This window comes from Vipera berus (genome assembly GCF_964194415.1).
Source record: "Vipera berus genome assembly, chromosome: 1".
Lineage (NCBI taxonomy): Eukaryota > Metazoa > Chordata > Lepidosauria > Squamata > Viperidae > Vipera > Vipera berus.
This window is the reverse complement of record NC_138202.1, coordinates 154,064,830-154,079,862: the sequence shown is the minus strand read 5'-3', so window position 1 is coordinate 154,079,862 and position 15,033 is coordinate 154,064,830.

Genomic DNA, 15,033 nt, shown 5'->3' with positions numbered 1-15,033 from the left:
AGTAACTGTTAATACTGATCCTCTAGTGTTTGAGGACTCCTCTGATAACGTAACTAGTAATGATAATACATCTCCTGTAAATATAAAAGATGAAGAGGAGATAGGGGAGATAATAGAGGAATCAGAGGAAGGAGAGGAGTCAGAAATTCAAAGCCCTGTAATTCCTTGGCGTTCAACGCGTATCAGACATCCACCTGATCGCTATGAAGCTAGTATAATATGTCAAGTTAGTGTAGAGCCTTCTAACTATGATGAGATCAGGATGTATCCTGAAAAGGAACAGGCATCATGGAAAGCTGCAATGAACAGGGAGTTGAAGTCTTTGCAGGATCTTAACGTTTATGAGAAAGCAAAACTGCCACCTGGTGAGCAAGCTATAGGTTGTAAATGGATATATAAGTTAAAGAAAGGTGTAGACGGGACTGTAACCCATAAGGCACGTTTGGTTGCACAAGGTTTTGCCCAAACTACTGAGGATTATGACGAAGTGTTTGCACCCAGTCTAAGGGCAACTACTTTAAGAGCAGCTTTAGTATGGGCGGCTAAAAACCAATATATGGTTAATCATGTAGATGTTGAAACTGCATATCTACATGCTCCATTGCAACATACTATTTATTTAAGACTACCACCAGGATTGACCAGTGATAGAGACCATGATTGTTGGGAATTAAAGAAAAGCCTCTATGGATTGAAACAATCAGGCTATGAGTGTAATACATGTTTAGTTAATGAGTTAAGTGCAATAGGTTTTGTAGCCAGTAATGCTGATCCTTGTTTGTTTAGAAGAGAACACAACGGAGCATTATCTTTTATTTTATTATTCACAGATGATATTGCAATAATAACAAAAACTGAGTTAGAAGCACAAACTATCATTTCAAGATTGCAAACTAAATTCACAATTAGAAATCTTGGAGAAATTAGCCACTATTTGGGGTTAGATATTGTGAAAACGAATAGGGGTTTTAAGGTGTCGCAAGCCAGTAAGATATCTCAGTTATTAAAGAGATACAATATGGAAATGTGTAAACCAGCAAAAACTCCGATGGCTATGGATTTTAAGGACACTAATGTGGAGAGTCCTGTATTTGATAAGACTATGTACCAATCTTTGATAGGAAGTCTTATGTATCTGAGTAATTGGACTAGACCTGATATTTCTTACTGTGTAAATCAATTAGCTAGGTACAACAATAATCCAACTGTTAGACACTGGCAATCAGCTAAACGAGTATTAAGATATCTGAAGCAGACTATTCACTACTCGTTATATCTAGAGCCAACTCGTGAGTTAATCCTTACTGCATATGCAGATGCGAGTTTTGCCTCTGATTCAAACAGTCGTAAATCTACCTCAGGGTTGGCTATAATGTTGGGTGATTCTTTGATTGGATGGAAGTCCATTAGGCAAAAACACATAAGCTTGTCTACAATGGAGGCTGAATTTTCATGTCTATCAGTGTTATGTACAGAACTGCTAGTGTACAAACAATTATTGTTAGATATGAGTTTAAATGTAAATGATCCATTCATTGTGTATGAGGACAATCAAGCTGCAATAAAGATGGCTAATAGTGCTGCAGTAAGAACAAGATCTAAACATACTGATCTTCGTTATTTAAATGTCAGACAATGTGTCAAAGATAAATTAATACAGCTAGAGTATTGTCCATCTGATGTAAATATTGCAGACCATTTTACGAAGGTACAAAGTGCTGTGAAACACAATGCTAATTGTGAAAGAATGTGCATAAGATTGTAAGAGTTATATATTATTCTACCCAAAGGGGAGAATGTTAGGCATATGGTGCTAGCCTACAATGTTGGGTTGAAAATATATTAACCATAATGCTATGTCTTTAAGTTGTTAATTGGCCAATGGGTGTGTAAGTGTTCTCATGGCCATAAGAGGAAGCTAGGAACGTAGCTTCTCTCTCTCTCTGAATTCACTGATCTCTACTATTACTGTTTTTGCTCTGCTGTTGGTTTACTACTGTTGTAAACCTGAACTGTGTATTGACCTCTGGACCGGTAAGAAGACTTTGTAGTTTGGATTACTCCTTGGACTGTTGCTATTGTGTATGACTTGGACTGTTTATTTTTGACTGTGCATTTTTGTTTTTACACCACCTCAAAGTAAAATACTTTTTGCTTTTAGACCTCAGTGTATTTCTGTGTGTGACTTTTACTGCTCTCAGTGCCCTTCCTTGTCTGTGCAACTCTTTGGTAGCACAAGGAGACCTCTGCACAATAAATTCCATAACACTTGATCAAAATGATGACTTCTGGGAACTCCAGAGAGAAGAATCCATGCTGCATAGCCTTCTTTGTCACCGACTCACTCTATCTTCCTTAGGCTCATGCTGGGTAACAAAACAATATAACATTTTTGACTGTCAAGAATTCCTCTTGAGATAAGCCAGACCACCCTGTTAACCATTCCCAACGTTCAGCTTTTATGCCTCTGTGTTTCTCTTCCTTCTTTGCTCCTCATATTTTGTCTACCTTGCGTTTAATTCCTTTATTTTTATGAACCTTGGGAAAATTAGGAGAACACATTAGCTAATGGTACTCAACTGGGAGATGTTGAGAAGGGATTGTCTGATTATCTGTGTTATCTAATGTCTCTTTACACCCCCCCTTCCACCAGCATGTGCCCCAAATACAAGCATGGTTTTTGTGGGAGGTTTTTCATATTGTTCAGGTGATAATTGCAGCTTTCACTTGGTATTCTGAATGTGACAAGCTGCTATCATCTGTTATCGCAAGAATCAGTCTTCTTGGAGTTTTGCCTTGTATCACCTCCAGAGAGCCAAGCTGGGAAGTGATAAACTTCCCACCAGGTTGGCTATCAGGCAAAATGGAATGGTTAACACTTAAAAGGTACGTGAGATGTTTTTCTCCAAATCTGGCTGGAAGTTTCATATTCTACCTAGGTGAATTAGCAATAGGAAATGAATTCTACAGGAGATCAATTTTGGCTTGTGAGGAAATGTTACCAAATTTGGGGAAAGTCACACCTCACACGGCATCTGCCTTGACTCACTGTATAAATGGAGCATAGTATCTTCCCTTCAGTGTGGCTGCGAGGTCTCACGTCAAACTGTAGATCACATTGTGATCGGCTGTAAGATGAGGGCATATACCGGTCCAGTATCTGATTTTTTTTAAATATAAACGATGCTGCGCTTCAATGGTTAGATGGCCTAGACATTGGTATTTGAACACAGATCTTTTTAACATTTATATTTTATTGTGTTTTGCTAATCAAGGTGAAATATTAATATATATTGCTAGTCCATGTATGATATGCCATATGACAAACAAACAAAAAAAATAAGGAAAAGTTCTGGTTGAAATAAAAGGTATGTGGACAATTATTTTCTCAGCTACCTGCCATGGCTAGTAAAGCTACATTCTGAGGGCCCATGGTATCAAAAAAGACAAGATGGCAGTTGTGATATCACGATCTAAGCTCTGCCCTTTTGTACATACGTTTCACTTAGATGCATGTACAAAGGAGGTGGGGTTTCAACATCCTGGTTCTTTTGAATTCCCACCCTGCAGATGCACTAGTTTACTACTGGCAGGGCATGATGGTTACACCTGAGATGCTTTAGAAAGATTCAAGCATTTTCTTCAACTGAAACTCCAAAATGGCCGCTGCTAAGAATTCTGGGAGTTGATGTCTGAAAAATGCCCATATTAGGGAAGACTGCTTTAACCACTACATCTCAGTATGGATTCCCTAGTATCACCCCCCCCCCCCACTCACTTTTCTCTGTCTCTCTGTCTAGCAAAACTTTTCAAATGTTGCCTCAGCCCAGGACTGAACAGATCAGCAGAATATATAGGAGTTTGATCTAATAGTTAAGGCACCAGCCTAGAAAGGAAACCGTGAGTTCTAGTCCTACCTGAACTATGAAAATCAACTGGGTGGCTTCACAGGGTTGTTGTTGGGGGGTCAATAGGAGGAGGAAAGTGTGTTGGATATGTTTGCCACTTAAATGAATATGAACTGCAATCAGCCTTAATGAAAAGGAACCATGCTCTTGTTTTTAGCGTTTCACCAATCAAGAAATATATTTGGGTTTCCTGGTCTAAATTCTCATGCTAATATCGGGGCATATTTTCCACTTGTCAAAAAGTGCATGTTATAAAATTAGGATCATAGTAAATTTTTGATGTAGCAGAGAAGCAACCAGTATTAATATACCCCCCCCAACACACACACACACACACACACACACACACTATGTGTTTATATGTGTATGTGTGTGTATGATAGTTGGTATTAACAACAACGCCAGGCCTTGGGTTTGTATGTCAGAGCCAGCTGAAATGAATGGTTAAGGGGAAGGGGAATTTGCCTTGTAGCCTGTTTCATTTGCTAACAGATTGCAAGCCAGAACTTACCTTACTGGCTTTCAAGGCACGGATGGATGTTCTTTTAGTAGCCAAAGTGAGGAAACCTCCAGAGCTCTGGAGTTAAACGCCCGGTGCAAAGACACGGGGTTACCTTTTAACAAAACCTGCCCATCAGTGTGTCTCACAGTAAACTGAATGGAGACTTCTCGGTCCCTTCTCTCCTTTTCCTTCCCTGAAGTCTATTATTTATACGATTAAAAACCCCTGAGGTTTAAAATGGCAGCTATATTGTCAAATACAATGTGCTTCTCGCTCGGGGTGGACAAAAGCCTTTGAGCTGACTTAAGTTTGTACGGCATCCTTCCTGGGTGCCCCGGGTTCAAGCACGTGTCCCGGGGAAGCAGCCCTTTCCTCCAGGGGCGTTTGACAGGCTTCCTGCAGGGCTCTCAGCTGGCATCACCGCTGTCAGCCGCTCAGACACGTGTTCCTCTTTATCCAGGCTGGCTGGCTAATCTTCCTCCAGATGCCAGCGAAGGTGGGAAGACACGCTTGGCAGCAAATTGCTCTTCCCCATCCCTTTTGTTTTTATTTCTCCATGCACTGACTAGCGGGGGGGGGGGGAATTTTTTAAAAGGAGTTGGAGGCAAGGAGGCTTCCTTAGCAGGTTTATGAGTGAATGGCACCACCTGCCTTTGTCACCAACTAGCTTTCAGCATCATTCCAGCGGCAAAAGTTGAAGTGGAGGTAAAAAGAATGCCCTGGGAAGTCAGGCTCAGTTCAGGTGACCACACTGACACCGTCCCATGTGGTTTTCTCAACAACACTACACAAGTAGTTTTCAACTTTCTAAACTAGCCTGTGATTTTCTCTGTCCAAGTATGGAAAACTGACTTACTGAAAGGTGTTCCCCCCCCCCTGCCAAAATCTGCTCAAGTTTGCCAGTTGCTGCAAGCCCCAAATCTTAAGGATTTCTGCACAGAAAGATTGATATCACCTATCCTGATAGCACAGCTATTCTTGGTAGAGCCTGCATTTTTGCATGCACACAACCCCTTCCGTATGTTCAAGGTAAAGAGAGAGGTTCGTAAATATCCATCCATTGCTAGAGCAGAGAATTGTTCAGCCAATCCAGTTTTGTTCTATATATTTTCTTAAAGTAGATTACTCCATGATCCAATACAGGAAAAAAATATCAGCAAATTACGTTTTATTGTATCTTTATGGGGACTGATCATCGTTTCTAACTAGGCCGCATCCTGACTGTTAGGTGTTCATTCTGTAGGAATCTACATGCTACATGATAAATCTGAGTTGTTATCATTATATTCAAGAACCAGCATAAAACATGGTTATTGTTTATATTGGGGTATCCCTGGACTGTAGATGGAATGTGCACATCAGGTCTACCCAGAGAGGGAAGTAAAGAAACTCAAAGATGGTCGTCACAATCCACCACACATATAAAAAGGGTCGGGCTTCAGTCACATGACTGTAACCAACATTTTGACTTTTTTGTCCCTTTCCCTGCAGACCCCTCTAACTTACACATCTTACAATGGAAGAAGCTCTCCTATCTATCTATCTATCTATCATCTATCTATCTATCTATCTATCTATCTATCTATCTATCTATCTATCTATCTATCTATCTATCTATCATCTATCTATCTATCTATCTATCTATCTATCTATCTATCTATCTATCTATCTATCTATCTATCTATTTATCTATCTATCTATCTATCATCTATCTATCTATCTACAATAGATAGATAGATAGATAGACAGACAGACAGACAGATCTCCAGCCTTTATTATTTGTATAGCTTGAGGTGGCAAATATATCTAATTTTCCTTCCTCCCCTATTTTCCCCAGCAACCCTCTGAGACAGGTTACACTGAGAGACAAGGGTTGGCCTGATGTCACCTAGTTAGCTTTCATGCCTAAGGTGGGACTACAACTCACAGTCTCCTAGTTTCCAGTCTGGTGTCTTAACTATCTGACCAAATGGCTCTCTTTCTTGAACCTTTCCTGCATTGAAGAAAGGCTGCAGAAGGAGGGGCTTTGGTCCATATGAAGGGGATTGACAAGACGGAGTTAAAAAGAAACTCTTGCTTTCCCTTCCTTATTTTTTCTCTATCTTTGCCTAAGGGTACATCAGAATTTGCTCTCTCCTAATGTTACATTAACTTACCACACTTGGAAAACAGCAAAAAAGAATTTGTCTCTGAAGCTTGGAGAGCTACAGAGAAGCTTATATTCCAATGCAGGCAATTTGATTCTGCTAAACGAGACATCTTGCTACCAATATATTATCTCCAACTTTGGCATGTTTGATCATCGTTCTCTCCTTAATGGAACTTGATAATGGAGAGAAGGATAAACAGATACTCCAGTTTTCTTGTAAGGCAGAGCTGTTATCAAATAGCTGTTATCAAAGCTTTTTTAGTGTGTTAAGACTAGCTTTCTTTCCCTGCCTTTTCACAATGTGTGCAGAGAGAATTAAAAATTAAAATGAATCCCATTGAATACTGTTCTGCTTTTTGTTTTTTTAGGTGGTGAACAGCACTGGAGCGGGGGTGGGTGAGTGAGCAGGATCGGTGGTCGAGAATTCTGACATTGGGTCCCTGGCCAGAAACTAGAAGCGGCAAAAGAAAGAGCTCAGATGTCAACATTTCAGGAAGATGAAACATTTCATTTAACACAAACTATGAAATTACAATGATTGAGTGGCAGGGGGATGTACATCATGCTAAAGAAGAAGAGAAGTCACTCTCGACATTCTGGCGCAAAAGCTGAGGCCGTTGGGCATTTTGTAGGTCCCAGAGCCTCTTCTAAAGTTGCCACCAGATTGTCAGTGTCAATATGACAGAGGGCAGAAAATGCTATTTGTTAGAGGAGTAAATGTGAGAATGGATTTCAAAACAATGCAGGTGACATTTTTTATTGTTATGCCCTTTAAAATATTTTGACGGTCTCTCCTTAAAACGATTCCTAGGTAGCAGTCCATTTAATGTTAATTACAGTGCAATGTACATCCAGGTTCAACCTTTTCTCCCGGTTTTTTGTCTACTTTTGGTAGTGTGATGCCCAGAATGCCATTGGCAGGCTATGGTGGCCTTGGCCCAAGATGAACATTGGAAGCTGCCTTTCAGCAAGGCTGGCTACAGCCCAACAGACTTGTACTGTCAATTCTAACTGGCAGTAGCTCACAAAGATCTCACATTTATATCCTCCCATCAAATGTTATTGAACCCTTTTCAAATTAGTGATGCCAGGGCGGCACTGGGGGACATCTGCTTGAAAAGCAGCTGCTCTGCATAGAGCCTATGGCCCAAGCTGCAGGCACAATCCACTGGAGGTGTGCTAGATAATAGAAGCATAGGCAGATCAGCGCATCTGCCTGCAGCCTTGCCAGAGGTTTAATACTGGGTGGCAGCCTGAACTAAGGACATCTTCATTTGGTATCTAGCAAGGAGGACAGCTCCAGGATTAGGTAGACAGAAAGCAGCCAGGACTGTGAACTAGAGAAAGCCAGCAGAATTTCATTTACTGGAGCCTTGGGAACATCTTCTGTTTCACCACTGGCACCATATATAACCAGTCCAATTATTTTCTCACATTCCCTAAATTTTATATATATGAAATATATCAAATTAACCAATGCCAAAATGCAGAACATGTGATTCCATGCCAGTATTTAATTATTTATCCCTTATGCCACATATTCCAAATTATAAAATGATGAAGTTTTTTGGAGAGGTTGGGGACCCCTGCTCTAGAAGCCATACAAAACATCCTTATGGCCTCAGATGGCACCTCCTGTTACATACTACAACTGACAGTCCAAGGCACTTTTCCTATGTCTCCCAACATCTGTGGAGGAATCTCTTCCAACACATTGTACGTCATTTCATGTTTTTGAGAGGAACCTTTTTCAAGCAAGCTCCAGAACATTTTTTTTATTCTCTAAGCATTTGAGCAAAATGGTTCAAGCCAATGGTTGTCAACCATTTAAATCTCCAGAAAAATTCAAAAGTATGGCAATAAAATTGGAGCCCTTTACCAAAGATGTGTAATTTATTTTGTATTCCACAGATCCAATTTCTCCTTATTTTTGACCAATGTTAATTGAATGAAAGTCTCAAGAGGGAGACTGCAGATTTTATTCCGCTAGTTGTTGCCGACTCGAGCGGGCAGTGCTCATCTCCGTTTCAAGGCCAATGAGCCAGTGCTGTCCGAAGACACTTCTGTGGTCATATGGCCAGCATGTCATCACAGAGCACTGTTACCTTCCCACCAAAGTGATACCTATTTATCTACTCACATTTGCATGCTTTCAAATTGCTAGGTTGGCAGGAGCAAGGACAGGAGTTCATCCCATTACGTGGCGCTCGAGTCTCGAACCTGGGCTGCTGGCTTTTCCAGCCAATAGGCCCAGTGTCTAACCACTGAGCTCCAGACTGTCTCCCTCTCAAGAGGGAGATAATGCTTTAAATTGGTTATCAATGAAGGACTGTGTTTCAGTGCCTAGTGAAACTTGGGCAGAGGCCTGTCAGTTGAGAAGGTGCCCTCATATTATTATTGTTATTGTTATTGTTATTGTTATTGTTATTGTTATTGTTATTGTTGTTATTATTATTATTATTATTATTATTATTATTATTATTATTATTATTATTATTATTAATCATCGCATAGTCAGCCAGATGTTCAGACTGGATTTGGCATTTTTGTCTACCTATCGAGTCCTTACCAAGGACCTGGGATAGGCAGATGTGGATGTTTGATGGTATTACAGATATCGTCACAGGATGGAAGCAGTTCCTAGTAAGGCCGCCTTTTGCAATTGACCAATGGCGAATTTGTCAATGCCAATGGTGTTCAAGTGGTGCTCCAGTTGTTTTGGGATTGCACCCAAGGCGCCTATTACTACTGGTACTACCCTTGCTTGCCTTTGCCACAGTCTTTCTATTTCTGTTTGTACTGTAGGTCTTTGTATTTTGTTATCTTCTCCAGTTCTTTCTCGTCTATTCTGCTGTCTCCAGGCACTGCCACGTCCACTATCCAGACTTTTTTGTCTTTCTTATGGACAATTGTTAAGTCCAGGGTGTTATGTTGCAGCTGCTTGTCTGTTTGAATTCTGAAGTCCCAGAGCAGTTTAACTTTATCATTTTCTATGACTTTCTCTATTTTATGATCCCACCAGTTCTTGCTTACAGGCAAATGATATTTCTTGCAGATCTTCCAATGCACCATTGTTGCTACTTTGTCATGCCGCTGCTTGTAGTCAGTCTGTGTGATCTTCTTGCAGCAGCTTACCAGGTGGTCCACTGTTTCTTCAGCTTCTTTGCATAGGCAGAACTTACTGTCTGTTGCTGTCTTCTCAATTTTGATTTTGTATGCACTTGTCCTTAAGGCTTGATTTTGTGCAGCCAGAATTAGTCCCTTGGTCTCTTTCTTCAACTTTCTTGCTCTTAGCCATTATCTGTTTTCCCAGCTATTTTTTTAATGTACTGGCCATGTAGTGCTTGGTCTTTCCATGCTTCTATTCTGTTCTTCATTTGGTCTTTCTTGTAGGCCAGTTTGGTCTCTCCAGTAGTCAGTAAGCCTTCTTGATATACTAATTTCAGTGCATCTTCATCATTGTCCTTCAGATATTCTTCCAAAGCCATTTTTTCTTCTTCAATCATCTGATGTACTTGCAGCATTCCATGTCCACCTATTTGCCTTGGTAGATAGAGTCTGTCAATGTCACTGCGTGGATGAAGGGCATGATTCAGTGTCATTATTTTTCTGGTCTTCCTATCCATTGCTTTTAGCTCTGCTTGAGTCCAGTCCACTATTCCAGCTGTGCATCTAATGACTGGAATTGCCCAGGTGTTGATTGCCTTCATGGTATTTCCTCCATTGAATTAGGACTTTAAGATCTTCTTCACTCTCTTGATGTATTCACCTCTAATCTTTTTCTTGACTTCAGTGTGCTTGATGTTGTCAGCTTGAAGGATACCCAAGTATTTGTAGTAATCTTCCTCATCCAGACTCTTAATGTTATTTTCGTGGGGCATCTTTATTCATTCAGTTTTCACTATTTTTTCTTGTTTGAGAGAAAGTGTGGCAAATTTGTCCAAGCCAAACTCCATTGAAATATTTTGGCTATATATATGGACAGTGTTCAGCAGCGATTCTATTTTAGATGATGTTTTTCCATACAGCTTCAGATTATCCATGTAAAGGAGGTGGGATAGTCTGGCAGATGTTTTTGATGTTTGATAGCCATGTCCTGAGTTATTCAGTATTGTTGACAGAGGAAACAGTGCAATAACAAATAGTAGTGGTGATAATGAATCTCCTTGAAATATTCCTCTCTTGATATTAACCTCTCCCAATCTTTCACCATTGATCTGCAACTGTGTCTTCCATTGTGCCATCGATCTTTGTACAAATTTTCTGATGTTTCTACTGACTCCTGTTATTTCTAGGCACTTAATTATCCAGTCATGTGGCAGAGAGTCAAATGCCTTTTTGTAGTCAATCCATGCCACACTCCAGTTGGTCTTCCTTTTCTTGCAGTTTTCCAAGATCATTTTGTCTATTAGAAGTTGATCTTTTGTTCCTCTGCTATTGGGGCGGTTTCCTTTCTGCTCAGGTGGAAAGAGATTGTTTTCAACTGGATGCTGTTGTACTGCATCAGCTACCACACCAGTTAGCAATTTGAAAGTTGTTGGTAAGCAGGTAATTGGCGTGTAGCTGCCTGGTGTTGCCCCTTTTGCTGGATTTTTCATTATTAGGTAGGTTTTCCCTGTTGTTAGCCACTTTTCAATTTCTCCTCCTTGTAGTATATTGTTGAACTGCTTGGCAATGAGTGGGTATATAACAGTTAGATGTTTCAACCAAAACCCATGCAGTTCATCTTCACCTGGTGCTGACCAACTTTTGATCTTCCTTGCTCTTTTTTCTACCATTTTTGTTGTTATTACTAGTTCTTTCATTTCAACTTCTGTTTTATTTGCATCAAACTCTTTTAACCAAGCCGCATCCTTGTTGTGTTTCTTTGGGTTACCCCATATCTGCTTCCAGAACTGAACTGTTTATTCCTTGTCAGGTACTGACTGATTCATTGCAGTTTCTCCATTGATGGATTGGTAGAAATGTTTCTGATTGGATTGAAATTGGAGGTTCTGCCTATAATTTGCAATTTGAGCTTCGTATCTACTGATTTTCCTGGCTATAGCTGTTAGTTGCTGCTTTATTATTTCCAGTGCTTCCTTGATCTTCCTTGTTTCTAAGTGGTATTTCTTGTTTACATATTCTTTGGTCTTCTTGTTCTTCAGCTTCTTTTCTTTCATCTGTTCTAGCGTGCTTGCATGTGATCTTAACTTTCTAATCTTATTTTCTAGTCTAACCTTCCATTTTTGTGGTGCACTGTTTGTCTGTTTTTCTTCTTTGTTGATTTTGCATCCCAGGTTGTTGTTGTTGTTAGCTGCGAAGTCGTGTCCGACCCATCGCGACCCTATGGACAATGTTCCTCCAGGCCTTCCTGTCCTCTACCATCTTCTGGAGTCCATTTAAGCTCACGCCTACAGCTTCAGTGACTCCATCCAGCCACCTCATTCTCTGTCGTCCCCTTCTTCTATTGCCCTCGATCTTTCCCAGCATTAGGCTCTTCTCCAGTGAGTCCTTCCTTCTCATTAGGTGGCCAAAGTATTTGAGTTTTAGCTTCAGGATCTGGCCTTCTAAAGAGCAGTCAGGGTTTATCTCCTCTAGGACTGACCGGTTTGATCGCCTTGCAGTCCGAGGGACTCGCAGGAGTCTTCTCCAGCACCATAGTTCAAAGGCCTCAATTCTTTGGCGCTCAGCCTTTCTTATGGTCCAACTTTCACTGCCATACATTGCAACTGGGAAGACCATAGCCTTGACTATAGGCACTTTTGTTGACAGGGTGATGTCTCTGCTTTTTAGTGTGCTGTCTAGATTTGCCATGGCTTTCCTCCCCAGGAGCAAGCGTCTTTTAATTTCTTGGCTACAGTCCCCATCTGCAGTGATCTTGGAGCCCAGGAAAATAAAATCTGTCACTACCTCCATTTCTTCCCCATCTATTTGCCAGGAATTGAGAGGGCCAGATGCCATGATCTTGGTTTTCTTAATGTTAAGTTTCAACCCAAGTTTTGCACTCTCCTTCTTCACCCGCAACAAGAGGCTCTTTAGTTCTTCTTCACTTTCTGCCATTAGAGTGGTATCATCTGCGTATCTTAGGTTGTTGATATTTCTTCCGGCAATCTTAATTCCAACTTTTGATTCATCTAGCCCTGCCTTTCTCATGATGTGCTCTGCATATAAGTTAAATAGGCAGGGTGACAGTATACAGCCTTGCCGGACTCCTTTCCCAATTTTGAACCAATCAGTGGTTCCGTGTCCAGTTCTCACTGTTGCTTCTTGACCCGCATATAGGTTTCTCAAGAGACAAATAAGATGGTCTGGTACTCCCATCTCTTTAAGAACTTGCCACAGTTTGTTATGATCCACACAATCAAAGGCTTTAGCATAGTCAATGAAGCAGAAGTAGATGTTTTTCTGGAACTCCCTAGCTTTCTCCATGATCCAGCGTATGTTGGCAATTTGATCTCTAGTTCCTCTGCCTCTTCGAAATCCTGCCTGTACTTCTGGTAGTTCTCGATCCACATACTGCTGAAGTCTAGCTTGTAGGATTTTAAGCATGACTTTACTAGCATGAGAAATGAGTGCAATGGTGCGATAGTTTGAACATTCTTTGGCACTGCCTTTCTTTGGAATTGGAATGTAAACTGATCTTTTCCAATCCTGTGGCCACTGTTGAGTTTTCCAAATTTGCTGGCAAATTGAGTGTAGCACTTTTACTGCACTGTCTTTTAAGATTTTGAATAGCTCAGCTGGAATACTGTCACCTCCACTAGCTTTGTTGTTGCTCAGCTTTTCTAAGGCCCACTTCACTTCACATTCTAGGATGTCTGGCTCGAGGTCAGTGACCAACTCATTGTGATTATCTGGGACGTTAAGCTCATTCTTGTATAGTTCTTCTGTGTAATTTTGCCACCTCTTCTTAATCTCTTCTGCCTCTGTTAGGTCCCTGCCATTTTGGTCCTTTATCATGCCCATTTTTGCATTAAACGTTCCCTTCATCTCTCCAATTTTCTTGAAAAGATCTCTGGTCCTCCCTATTCTATTGTTTTCTTCTATTTCTTTGCACTGTTCATTTAAGAAGGCATTCTTATCTCTTCTAGCTATTCTCTGGAATTCTGCATTCAATTGGGCATATCTATGTTTTTCTCCCTTGCCTTTTGCTTCCCTCCTTTCCTCAGCTATTTGCAAAGCTTCCTCAGACAGCCATTTTGCTTTCTTGCATTTCTTTTTCTTTGGGATGGTTTTGGTTGCTACCTGTTGTACAATGTCGCGAACCTCTGTCCATAGTTCTTCAGGCACTCTGTCTATCAGATCTAATTCCTTAAATCTATTTGTCACCTCTACTGTATATTCAACAGGGATATGATTTAATTCATACCTGACTGGCCTAGTGCTTTTCCCTACTTTCTTCAGTTTAAGCTTAAACTTTGCAAGGAGAAGCTCATGATCTGAGCCACAGTCAGCTCCTGGTCTTGTTTTTACTGACTGTATAGAGCTTCTCCATCTTTGGCTGCAGAGCATATAGTCAATCTGATTTCTGTGTTGACCGTCTGGTGATGTCCATGTGTAGAGCCGTCTCTTGGGTTGTTGGAAAAGAGTGTTTGCTATGACCATCGTATTCTCTTGACAAAATTCTATCAGCCTGTGCCCTGCTTCATTTTGTACTCCAAGGCCAAACTTGCCTGTTATTCCAGTTATCTTTTGGCTTCCTACTTTAGCATTCCAATCCCCCATGATGATAAGGACATCATTTTTTGGTGTTAGTTCTATAAGGTGCTGTAGGGCTTCATAGAACTGGTCAATTTCATCCTCTTCAGCACTGGTGGTTGGGGCATAGACTTGGACTACTGTGATATTGAATGGCATCCCAGGTATTCAGTTATAACTGCAGCTGTGCTGTACATTAGTTGGTTTCTTTCTTTCAGTGAATTGGTGCTCATATTTGATATTGCAGTATTTGCATCTTTTAATGCTTGTGCTAGCTGTTTCTTTGGAAACAGGCTTCAATGCAGACAGCCTTATTCTGTTGTTTTTGTGCTGTTCTAGATGCTCAGTTATTCTTTGTTTCAATTCTTTTATTTCTTTATTTAGAGGGCTTTGTTTTTCCTGAGGAAGAGGTGCCTGGTTTCCAAATGAGAACAGTTGTATATCTCTGCTGGATTCCTTCACTGCCAACTCTCCCTGGCTTGCCTCTACATTTTGAATTACTTCTGGCAAGGCTTTGATTTCTTTGCTCTGGGTAAACCTTTGCAGTTCATCCAATTCTGTTACTGTGAATACTTTATTTTGTATTATAAATCGGTGTTGATCTGCTAGTCTCTGTTCTGTTATTTCTGATTCTGGATGTTGTTCTTTCCAGAACTGGTGTATTCGTTTTAGATATCCTCTTCTTGTTGGACTTGATCTGTAATAACAGATCATTATTTCTTTGTTTTCAATCACTGTGTATTTGCAATGGGTAAACACCTTTTCTTCCAGTAGTTCTGCAGCTGCTGGCCCTG